Raw genomic sequence first — 12379 nt, forward strand, 5'->3', positions numbered from 1 at the left:
TTTGTTATTAGATCGTAACATTCAAGGAAATCTTTGTCTAGCACTCACTAGGAACAGATACCTCTGTCTAGATTTAGAGGTACATTAAAATATCAAAATATCCACACAAAAAAAGGTTACAAAACAAAGAAGCAAGAAACAATGGTTCATGCAAAAGAGCAGAATATATAATTAGAAACAATCAACAAGGAAGATTAGAGCTTGAACATACCAGACAGAGACTTTTAAAAAACTATCCCAAATATGCTCAAATAGGAAATCAGGAAAACAATAGCTGAAAACAAAGGAATGTCAATAATGAAATAGAAATCATGAAAAGGAAACAAAGAGAGCTGAAGACCACAACAACTGAAATTTTAAAAAATCCTAAAGAGATTTAACAGCAGATTGGAGCTGAGAAAAGAGCCAGTAAAATTGAAGATAAGACCATTTAAACTATTCAATGTGAGGAGCAGAAAGAAAAAAGAATGAAAAAAAGTGAACAGAGCCTGAGGAACCTGTGGAACTCCATCAAATGTACCAATACACGCATTGTGGGAGTCCTGGAAAAAGGAAAAAGAGAGAAAGCGGCAAAAGAATATATGAAGAAACAATGATGAGAAATCCCCAAATTTAGCAAAAGACTTGAATTTGCACATCCAAGAAGCTCAACACACTCCAAATAAGATATACCCGAATAGACCCACACTGCAACATTATAGTTTATTAGTTGCATACCAAAGATAGAGAATCCTGAAGGCTGCAAGAGTGAAGCAACACTTAATATAGAAGATAACCTCAATAAGGTTAAGTTCCAATTTCTCACCAGAAATTGTGGAGGCAGGAAGGCAGTGAGATAACATATTTCAAGTGCTGAAAGCAAACAATTGTCAACCAAGGATTTTATGTCCAGAAAAACTGTCTTTCAAAAATGAGAGAGAGATTAGGATAGTCCCCAAATAAACAACTGAGGAATTTCATCACCACTAGACCAGCCCTATAAGAAATTCTAAAGCAATTTCTTCAGATTGAAAGGTAGGGACACTAGGCAATAGATCAAAGACTCATGAAGAAGTATAAAGCTCTCCAGTAAAGATAACAACATAGGTATATATAAATGCCAGTACTATTATATTGGGAGTTTGTAACCAGTCTTACCTTTTACTTCCTATGTAATCTATCACTGAAATATGTAAAAATTAACAATAAATCAATGGTTTTGGATTTATAATGTATAACTATGTAAACTGCAACAAGAAGTACATAAAGGGACTTCCGGGCCAAGATGGCAGCTTAACAATGTGTGCATTTTAGTTCGTCCTCCAGAAAAACTACTAAATAACCAGAAACAGTACAGAACAGTTCCTGGGCCATGTCAGTGACCAGACACACAGCGTACCCCAGTCTGGACCAGCTGGACTAGCTGCGCAGCCCCCCAGAACTGTGAGTTCCCCAAGCCATGGCGGCTGCCCCACCCCCCCACAGGCTGCTTCCCAGAGGGGAAAGGAAAGGGACTTTACCGGCAGCAGGGGCTGCGCCCAACTAAACGCCAATTGTGGGATTAATTAAAAGTTCTGACTACTAAAAATAAGCCCCCAGCTCAGGTGAACCTGGTCAAAGTGGAGGTTGCTGATTTTTGACCCAGAGCCAAGGGGGCAGGGCTGACGGAAAAAGGGGGAAAAAAAAGGAAACAGAGGTTTTTGTGGCTGTGTTTCTACAAAGGCTTGACTGCCTCTGGATTCAGCGGCAGGACTTCTCAGGCTGCAACTGCCTCAGGCATAGGCAGAAACAAGGTTGTGTGAAAGCTTGTCTGGAGCCTTTGCCTTCCCCAGGGGAGGGGTGAAGCCCAACTCAGATGGAATCCCTACCTCAAGGAATTCAGACACCAGAACTTGGTAATTTGAAGCCATTAAAACCAGCCTACAACCTCTCCTCTGTCTCCACCATGCCCCCAGCAGGGAGAGTCTGCCAAAGTTAAAGGTACCACATCATCTTATGCTGATGGGACCTGCAGGCAGACAAGTGCCACATACTGGGCGGGATATGAAAAACAGAGCCCAGATACTTCACAGGAAAATCTTTCAACCTGCTGGGTCTCACCCTCAGGGAAAACCGATGCAGGTGACTCTTTCCTCCTGATAGGAGGCCAGTTTGGTCTGGGGAAATCCAGCTGGGGTCTAAAATACCTACGTAGACCCTCTTAAGTGTGTGTGGGGGAAAGGCACCACACAAGCAAGGCAAGAATAAGAAAACAAGAACTGAAAAATTCTCCTCTGTTAAACAAAACCTAAGCTAGAGGTCCAGATAAAGCTGAACTGAATGTCAAAGAACAGATAGACAACAAATTCATCCAGCAAGAAAATCCTAGGTAAAAGAAGTGAAAGCAATTTCCAGAATAAACTAATTAAGGTAATTAAATGTCTAGACGCCAGCAAAAAATAACAAATCACACTAGGAAAATTGAAGATATGGCCCAGTCAAAGGAACAAACCAACAATTCAAATGACATACAAGAGCTGAAACAATTAATTCAGAATATACAAACAGACATGGAAAACCTCATCAAAAAACAAATAAATGAATTGTGGGAGGATATAAAGAAGGCAAGGAATGAACAAAAAGAAGAAATCGGAAGTCTGAAAAAACAAATCACAGAATTTATAGGAATGAAAGGCACGGTAGAGGAGATGAAAAAAATCAATGGAAACCTACAATGGTAGATTTCGAGAAACAGAACACAGGATTAGTGAATTGGAGGACAGAACATCTGAAATCTGACAAGAAACAGAAACTATAAGAAAAAAATGGAAAAAATATGATAAGGGACTCAGAGAATTCAAGGACAATATGAAGCACACAAATATACATGTAGTGGGTGTCCCAGAAGGAGAAGAGAAGGGAAAAGGAGGAGAAAATCTAATGGAGGAAATTATCACTGAAAATTTCCCAACTCTTATGAAAGACTTAAAACTACAGATGCAAGAAGTACAGCATACCCCAAAGAGAATAGATCCAAATAGAAGTACTCCAAGACATTTACTAATAAATATGTCACAGGTCAAAGAGAAAGAGAGAATCTTGAAAGCAGCAAGAGAAAAACAATCCATCACATACAAGGGAAGCCCAATAAGACTATGTGTAGTTTTCTCAGCAGAAACTATGGAGGCGAGAAGACAGTGGGATGATATATTTAAATTATTAAAAAAAGAAAAACTGCCAACCAAGAATTCTATATCCAACAAAATTGTCCTTCAAAAATGAGGGAGAAATTAAAACATTTTCAGATAAAAAATCACTGAGAGAATTTGTGACCAAGAGACCAGCTCTGCAAGAAATACTAAAGGGAGCACTAGAGACAGATACAAAAAAACAGAAGAGAGAGGTGTGGAGAAGAGTGTAGAAAATAAGACTACGAGTAAAGGTAAAAAGAAGGAAAATTAGATATGACATATAAAATCCAGAAGTCAAAATAGTAGAAGACAGTACTACCTGTGCAGTAATAACACTAAATGTTAATGGATTAAACTCCCCAATCAAAAGACATAGACTGGCAGAATGGATTAAAAAACAAGACCCATCTATATGTTGTCTCTACTCAAAGGACATGAGGGCAAGGACACAAATGGACATTTGCACACCAATGTTTATAGCAGCATTATTTACAATTACCAAGAGATGGAAACAACCAAAATATCCATCAACACACAGGTGGCTAAACAAACTGTGGCATATACACATGATGAAATATTAAGCAGCTGTAAGACAGAATAAAGTTATGAAGTATGTAACAACATGGATGGACCTTAAGGACATTATGCTGAGTGAGATTAACCAGAAATAAAAGGACAAATACTTTAGTTTTCTTTTTTTTGTAATATCTTTGCCTGGTTTTGGTATGAGGGTGATGTTGGCTTCATAGAATGAATTAGGTAGCTTTCCCTCCACTTCAATTTTTTTGAAGAGTTTGAGCAGAGTTGGTACTAATTCTTTCTGGAATGTTTGGTAGAATTCACATGTGAAGCCGTCTGGTCCTGGACTTTTCTTTTTAGGAAGCTTTTGAATGACTGATTCAATTTCTTTACTTGTGATTGGTTCGTTGAGGTCATCTATTTCTTCTTGAGTCAAAGTTGGTTGTTCATGCCTTTCTAGGAACTTGTCCATTTCATCTACATTGTTGTATTTATTAGCATAGTGTTGTTCATAGTATCCTGTTATTACCTCCTTTATTTCTGTGAGGTCAGTGGTTATGTCTCCTCTTCCATTTCTGATCTTATTTATTTGCATCCTCTCTCTTCTTCTTTTTGTCAATCTTACTAAGGGCTCATCAATCTTATTGATTTTCTCATAGAACCAACTTCTGGTCTTATTGATTTTCTCTATTGTTTTCATGTTCTCAATTTCATTTATTTCTGCTCTAATCTTTGTTATTTCTTTCCTTTTGCTTGCTTTGGGGTTAGTTTGCTGTTCTTTCTCCAGTTCTTCCAAATGGACAGTTAATTCCTGCATTTTTGCCCTTTCTTCTTTTTTGATATAGGCATTTAGGGCAAGAAATTTCCCTCTTAGCACTGCCGTTGCTCCGTCCCATAGGTTTTGATATGTTGTGTTTTCATTTTCATTCACCTCAAGATATTTACTAATTTCTCTTGTAATTTCTTCCTTGACCCACTCGTTGTTTAAGAGTGTGTTGTTGAGCCTCCATGTATTTGTGAATTTTCTGGAACTCTGCCTATTGTTGATTTCCAACTTCATTCCTTTATGATCCGAGAAAGTGTTGTGTATGATTTCAATCTTTTTAAATTTGTTCAGACTTGCTTTGTGACCCAGCATATGGTCAATCTTTGAGAATGATCCATGAGCCCTTGAGAAAAAGGTGTATCCTGCTGTTGTGGGGTGTAATGTCCTATAAATGTCTGTTAAGTCTAGCTCATTTATTGTAATATTCAAATTCTCTGTTTCTTTATTGATCCTCTGTCTAGATGTTCTGTCCATTGATGAGAGTGGGGAATTGAATTATACATCATGACCAAGTAGGATTCATCACAGGTATGCAAGGATGGTTCAACATAAGAAAATCAATTAATGCAATACACCATATCAACAAATCAAAGCAGAAAAATCACATGATCATCTCAATTGATGCAGAGAAGGCATTTGACAAGATTCAACATCCTTTCCTGTTGAAAACACTTCAAAGGATAGGAATACAAGGGAACATCCTTAAAATGATAGAGGGAATATATGAAAAACCCACAGCTAATATCATCCTCAATGGGAAAAATTGAAAACTTTCCCCCTAAGATCAGGAACAAGACAAGGATGTCCATTATCACCACTGTTATTCAACATCGTGTTGGAGGTTCTAGCCAGAGCAATTAGACAAGAAAAAGAAATACAAGGCATCAAAATTGGAAAGGAAGAAGTAAAACTATCACTATGTGCAGATGATATGATACTATACGTCGAAAACCCTGAAAAATCCACAGCAAAACTGCTAGAGCTAATAAATGAGTACAGCAAAGTAGCAGGTTACAAGATCAACATTCAAAAATCTGTAGCGTTTCTATACACTAGCAATGAACAAGCTGAGGGGGAAATCAAGAAACGAATTCCATTTACAATTGCAACTAAAAGAATAAAATACTTAGGAATAAATTTAACTAAAGAGACAAAAGACCTATACAAAGAAAACTACAAAAAACTGTTAAAAGAAATCACAGAAGACCTAAATAGATGGAAGAGCATACCGTGTTCATGGATTGGAAGACTAAATGTAGTTAAGATGTCAATTCTACCTAAATTGATTTACACATTCAACGCAATACCAATCAAAATCCCAACAACTTATTTTTCAGAAATAGAAAAACCAATAAGCAAATTTATCTGGAAGGGCAGGGTGCCCTGAATTGCTAAAAGTATCTTGAGGGAAAAAAACGAAGCTGGAGGTCTCACGCTGCCTGACTTTAAGGCATATTATGAAGCCACAGTGGTCAAAACAGCATGGTATTGGCATAAAGATAGATATATCGACCAATGGAATCGAACAGAGTGCTCAGATATAGACCCTCTCATCTATGGATATTTGATCTTTGATAAGGCAGTCAAGCCAACTCCCCTGGGACAGAACAGTCTCTTCAATAAATGGTGCCTAGAGAACTGGATATCCATATGCAAAAGAATGAAAGAAGACCCATATCTCACACCCTACACAAAAGTTAACTCAAAATGGATCAAAGATCTAAACATTAGGTCTAAGACCATAAAACAGTTAGAGGAAAATGTAGGGAGATATCTTATGAATCTTACAATTGGAGGCAGTTTTATGGACCTTAAACCTAAAGCAAGAGCACTGAAGAAGGAAATAAATAAATGGGAACTCCTCAAAATTAAACACTTTAGTGCATCAAAGAACTTCATCAAGAAAGTAGAAAGACAGCCTACACAATGGGAGACAATATTTGGAAATGACATATCAGATAAAGGTCTAGTATCCAGAATTTATAATGAGATTGTTCAACTCAACAACAAAAAGACAGCCAACCCAATTACAAAATGGGAAAAAGACTTGAATAGACACCTCTCAGAGGAGGAAATACAAATGGCCAAAAGGCACATGAAGAGATGCTCAATGTCCCTGGCCATTAGAGAAATGCAAATCAAAACCACAATGAGATATCATCTCACACCCACCAGAATGGCCATTATCAACAAAACAGAAAATGACAAGTGCTGGAGAGGATGCGGTGAAAGAGGCACACTTATCCACTGCTGGTGCGAATGTCAAATGGTGCAACCACTGTGGAAGGCAGTTTGGCGGTTCCTCAAAAAGCTGAATATAGAATTGCCATACGACCCAGCAATACCATTGCTAGGTATCTACTCAAAGGACTTAAGGGCAAAGACACAAACGGACATTTGCACACCAATGTTTATAGCAGCGTTATTTACAATTGCAAAGAGATGGAAACAGCCAAAATCTCCATCAACAGACGAGTGGCTAAACAAACATACGATGGAATATTATGCAGCTTTAAGGCAGGATAAACTTATGAAGCATGTAATAACATGGATGGACCTAGAGAACATTATGCTGAGTGAGTCTAGCCAAAAACTAAAAGACAAATACTGTATGGTCCCAATGATGTGAATCGACACTCGAGAATAAACTTGGAATATGTCACTGGTAACAGAGTTCAGCAGGAGTTAGAAACAGGGTAAGATAATGGGTAATTGGAGCTGATGGGATACAGACTGTGCAATAGGACTAGATACAAAAACTCAAAAATGGACAGCACAATAATACCTAATTGTAAAGTAATCATGTTAAAACACTGAATGAAGCTGCATCTGAGCTATAGGTTTTTGTTTTGTTTTGTTTTGTTTTGTTTTGTTCTTACTATTATTACTTTTATTTTTTTTCTCTATATTAACATTCTATATCTTTTTCGGTTGTATTGCTAGTTCTTCTAAACCGATGCAAATGTACTAAGAAACGATGATCATGCTTCTATGTGATGATGTTAAGAATTACTGATTGCATATGTAGAATGGTATGATTTCTAAAAAAAAAAAAAAATGGACAGCACAATACTACCTAATTGTAATGTAATTATGTTCAAACACTGAATGAAGCTGCATCTGAGCTATAGTTTTTTTTTCTTATATATTTTTGTATTTTTTATTTTTATTTTTTCTCTATATTATCATTTTATTTCTTTTTCTGTTGTCTTGCTATTTCTTTTTCTAAATCGATGCATATGTACTAAGAAATGATGATCATACATCTATGTGATGATATTAAGAATTACTGATTGCATATGTAGAATGGAATGATTCCTAAATGTTGTGTTAGCTAATTTTTTTTAATTAATAAAAAAAAATTAAACAGTTTTGTGCATCAAAGAACTTCATCGAGAAAGTAGAAAGACAGCCTACACAATGGGAGACAATATTTGGAAATGACATATCAGATAAAGGTCTAGTATCCAGAATTTATAAAGAAATTGTTCAATTCAACAACAAAAAGACAGCCAGTCCAATTACAAAATGGGAAAAAAACTTGAACAGACACCCCTCAGAAGAGGAAATACAAATGGCCAAAAGGCACATGAAGAGATGCTCAATGTCCCTGGCCATTAGAGAAATGCAAATCAAAACCACAATGAGATATCATCTCACACCCACCAGAATGGCCATTATCAACAAAACAAAAAATGACAAGTGCTGGAGAGGATGAGGAGAAAGAGGCACACTTATCCACTGCTGGTGCGAATGTCAAATGGTGCAACCACTGTGGAAGGCAGTTTGGCGGTTCCTCAAAAAGCTGAATATAGAATTGCCATACGACCCAGCAATACCATTACTAGGTATCTACTCAGAGGACTTAAGAGCAAAGACACAAACGGACATTTGCACACCAATGTTTATAGCAGCGTTATTTACAATTGCAAAGAGATGGAAACAGCCAAAATGTCCATCAACAGACGAGTGGCTAAACAAACTGTGGTATATATATATACGATGGAATATTATGCAGCTTTAAGACAGAATAAACTTATGAAGTATGTAACAACATGGATGGATCTAGAGAACATTATGCTGAGTGAGACTAGCCAAAAACTAAAGGACAAATACTGTATGGTCCCACTGATGTGAACCGACATTAGAGAATAAACTTGGAATATGTCATTGGTAACAGAGACCATCAGGAGATAGAAATAGGGTAAGATAATGGGTAATTGGAACTGAAGGGGTACAGACTGTGCAACAAGACTGGATACAAAAACTCAGACATGGACAGCACAATACTACCTAATTGTAATGTAATTATGTTAAAACACTGAATGAAGCTGCATCTTAGGTATAGTTTTTTTTCTTCTTCTTTTTTTCTTTTTTATTTTTTTATTATTATTTTATTTTTTTCTCTCTATTATCGTTTTATTTCTTTTTCTGTTGTCTTTCTATTTCTTTTTCTAAATCGATGCAAATGTACTAAGAAATGATGAATATGCATCTATGTGATGATATTAAGAATTACTGATTCTATATATAGAATGGAATGATTTCTAAATGTTGTGTTAGTTAATTTTTTTAATTAACAAAAAAATTTTAAAAAAAGGACAAATACTGTGTGGTCTCACTATTATGAACTGACATTAGTAAATAAACTTGGAGAACTTATTGGTGACAGAGACCATCAGGAGATAGAAATAGGGTACGATATTGGGTAATTGGAGCTGAAGGGAAACAGATTGCACAACAGGACTGAATATAAAAATACAGTAATGGACAGCACAATACTACCTAACTGAATACAATTATGTTAAAACACTGAATGAAGTTGAATGTGAGAATGATAGAGGGAGGAGGGCTGGAGGCATAAATGAAATCACAAAGAAAAATAGATGATAAAGATTGTGATGGTATAATCTAGGAATGCCTAGAGTGTATAATGATAATGACTAAATGTACAAATTTAAAAAATGTTTTTCCATGAGGAAGAACAAAGGAATGTCATTACTGCAGGGTGCTGAAAATAGATGGTAATTAATATTTTAAAATTTCAACTTATTATGAGATTAAAGCAAAAAATGTTTATTTGGTACAAAATTTATATTTTGACTAGTGCATGTCCTGATATAACTTATGTAGATAGTTGGTTGAACAACATAAGTACATGGAACCTTGAGTAGGACATGATATTTTGTTGGTTTGTCCAGAGTGATGCCCCGATGAATCCCAGAGTGACTTGATCAGCGAGTGGAAAAGTATTTGCAAAGTCCCCTTTGGGGAATGGTGAGAACAGGGGAAAATTCAACCCCCCCCCCAGTTGAATTCTTGATATTTTCACAAGCAGTGTGGATAACCAAAGCTATAGGCTGAGCCCCCAGTCTTGGGGTTTGTTCATATGAAACTTAACCCCACAAAGGATATCAAGCCTACTTAAAATTAGGCCTAAGAGTCACCCCCAAGAGAGTCTCTTTTGTTGCTCAGACGTGGCCTCTCTGTCGAGCCAACACAACAAGCAAACTCACCACCCTCCCCCTGTCTATGTGGGACATGACTCCCAGGAGTGTGGACCTTCTTGGCAACATGGGACAGAAATCCTAGAATGAGTGGAGACTCAGCATGAAGGGATTGAGAAAAACCCTAGAATGAGCTGAGACTCAGCATCAAGGGATTGAGAAAACCTTCTTGACCTAAAGGGGGAAGAGTGAAAGGAGACAAAGTGTCAATGGCTGTGAGATTCCAAACACAGTCAAGAGGCTATCCTGGAGGTTATTCTTATGCATTAAGTAGATATCTTGTTATTCAAGATATAATGGAGCAGCTGGAGGGAACTGCCTGAAAATGTAGAGCTGTGTTCCAGTAGCCATGTTTCTTGATGATGATTGAATAATGATATAGCTTTTACAATGTGGCTGTGTTTTTGTGAAAACCTTGTATCTGATGCTCCTTTTATCTACCTTGTCGACAGAAGAGTAGAACATATGGAATAAAATTAAATAATAAGGGGAACAAATGTTAAAGTAAATTTAGTTAGAAATGCTAGTGATCAATGAAAAGGAGGGGTAAGGGGTATGGTATGTATAATTTTTTTTTCTGTTTTCATTTTATCTCTTTTTATGTTATCTTTTATTTCTTTTTCTGAATTGATGCAAATGTTCTAAGAAATGATCATGATGATGAATATGCAACTATGTGATGATATTGTGAATTACTGATTATATATTAGAATGGAATGATTATATATTAAGAATGTTGTGCTTCTTTGTTGTCATTTTTTTTTATTTAAAATTAATAAAAAATTTTTTAAAAAAGAAGTACATAAAGGAAGGGGGTAGGAGAGATATAAGAAAACTGTTTGTGTTTGTTAGCTAAATAATTAAATTTATATAAAAACAAATGAGATTGCTAGCAATTTAGGATGTGAAATCTAAGCCCCATGGTAACCATAAAGAAAAAAATTGGAAAAAAAATGCAAGCAGAAAGAATGAGAAGGGATTCTTAAGGGTTCACTACAAAAGTGGGTATGGCAGATTGATTTTGAGCACCAGAGCAAAAATGTTCTTAATATTAATCCCATTCCTATACGTGTGAACCCGTTATAAATGGGACCTTTTGAAGATGTTATTTTTAGCTAAAGTTTGGGCAACTGAATCAGGATGAGTCGTAAACCTATTACTGGAGAACTTGTATAGAGAAGGCCACAGAGTGGAGCCAGGAGCAGGGGATCAGTGGGAACCTGGACAAGAAAGAAGAGGACAGCACTGCGTGAACGGAGAGCCAAGGAACCCAAGGATTGACAGGCAGCTAAACATTACCAATCCCAGGAAAAGACCAGCCTTTCAGCCTCTGGAACCATTAGACAAATTCCCATGTTTAAGCCAACCCGTTGGGTAGTATTTGTGGTATTCCTTAGTTCGGAAACTAAGACAATGGGCAAAGGACCCGAATAGACATTTCTTCAAAGAAGATATACAAATGGCCAAAAAACACATGAAAAGATGTTTAATATCATTAGCCACTAGAGAAATGTAAATCAAAACCACACTGAGATACCACCTCACACCCACTAGAATGACTTTATTAAATAAAAAAGCATAAAATGACAAGTGCTGGCAGAGATACAGAGAAATCAGAACCTCAGAACTTTGGTGGGAATGTAAAATGGCATAGATATTGTGGAGAACAGTTTCGTAGTCCCTCAGAAAGTTGACCATAGAAATGCTGTGTGACACAGCACTCCTACTTCCAGGTACACACCCTTAAAGAATTGAAAAAGCAGGGACTGGCAGATATTTGTGTACCAATGTTCATAGCAGGATTGTACATGGCGCCCAGGGGTGGAAACAGCCCAGGTGTCCATGAATGGAAGGATGGGGTATGGTATGCACTTTCAGTGGAGTATTATTCAACACTAAAGGGAATGGAATTCTGATACCTGCTGCTCCATGGATAAACGCTGAAGGCATAGGTCTGGACTAAATAAGTTGGACATAAGGGGACAGATACTATCTGATTCCACTTATATGCGTTAGCTAGAATATGCAAGTTCGTAGTGACAGAATGTAGAATACAGGTTGCCAGTGTAGAGGACAATGAGTAAGGAGCTAATGTATAATGGGAGCAGGGTTTCTGTTTGGGGTGATGGGAAAATTCCGGTAAAGGACGGTGGTGAGGGATTAATCCTACTGAAAGGTATGCTTGGGAGTAGTTGAGATGGGAAAATTCAGGTTGTATACGTCTTCACAATTTAAAAAAAAATGAGAGAGAGATTAAAGAGACAATAACAACTAAAGGCAATATTTGATTCCAGGCTGGATCTAATAGTGGAGGAGAAAATTCCCAAAAGAACATTATTATAACATGAAGAAACTGGAGTGTTGCTTTATATCAATGT

The 12379-nt window shown here is 36.8% G+C and overlaps 1 long non-coding RNA gene across 1 annotated transcript in view; it reads left to right on the forward strand.

Annotated features, from left to right (window-relative positions):
- Positions 1 to 5106, forward strand: part of LOC143667985 (uncharacterized) — a 90913-nt gene extending 85807 nt beyond the window's left edge. Inside the window, exon 2 of the long non-coding RNA XR_013168216.1 lies at positions 4956 to 5106. This is a non-coding gene — a long non-coding RNA (uncharacterized LOC143667985). The remainder of the gene's footprint in view (positions 1 to 4955) is intronic.
- Positions 5107 to 12379: the final 7273 nt, after the last annotated feature.

Source organism: Tamandua tetradactyla, chromosome 24, assembly GCF_023851605.1.
Source record: "Tamandua tetradactyla isolate mTamTet1 chromosome 24, mTamTet1.pri, whole genome shotgun sequence".
Lineage (NCBI taxonomy): Eukaryota > Metazoa > Chordata > Mammalia > Pilosa > Myrmecophagidae > Tamandua > Tamandua tetradactyla.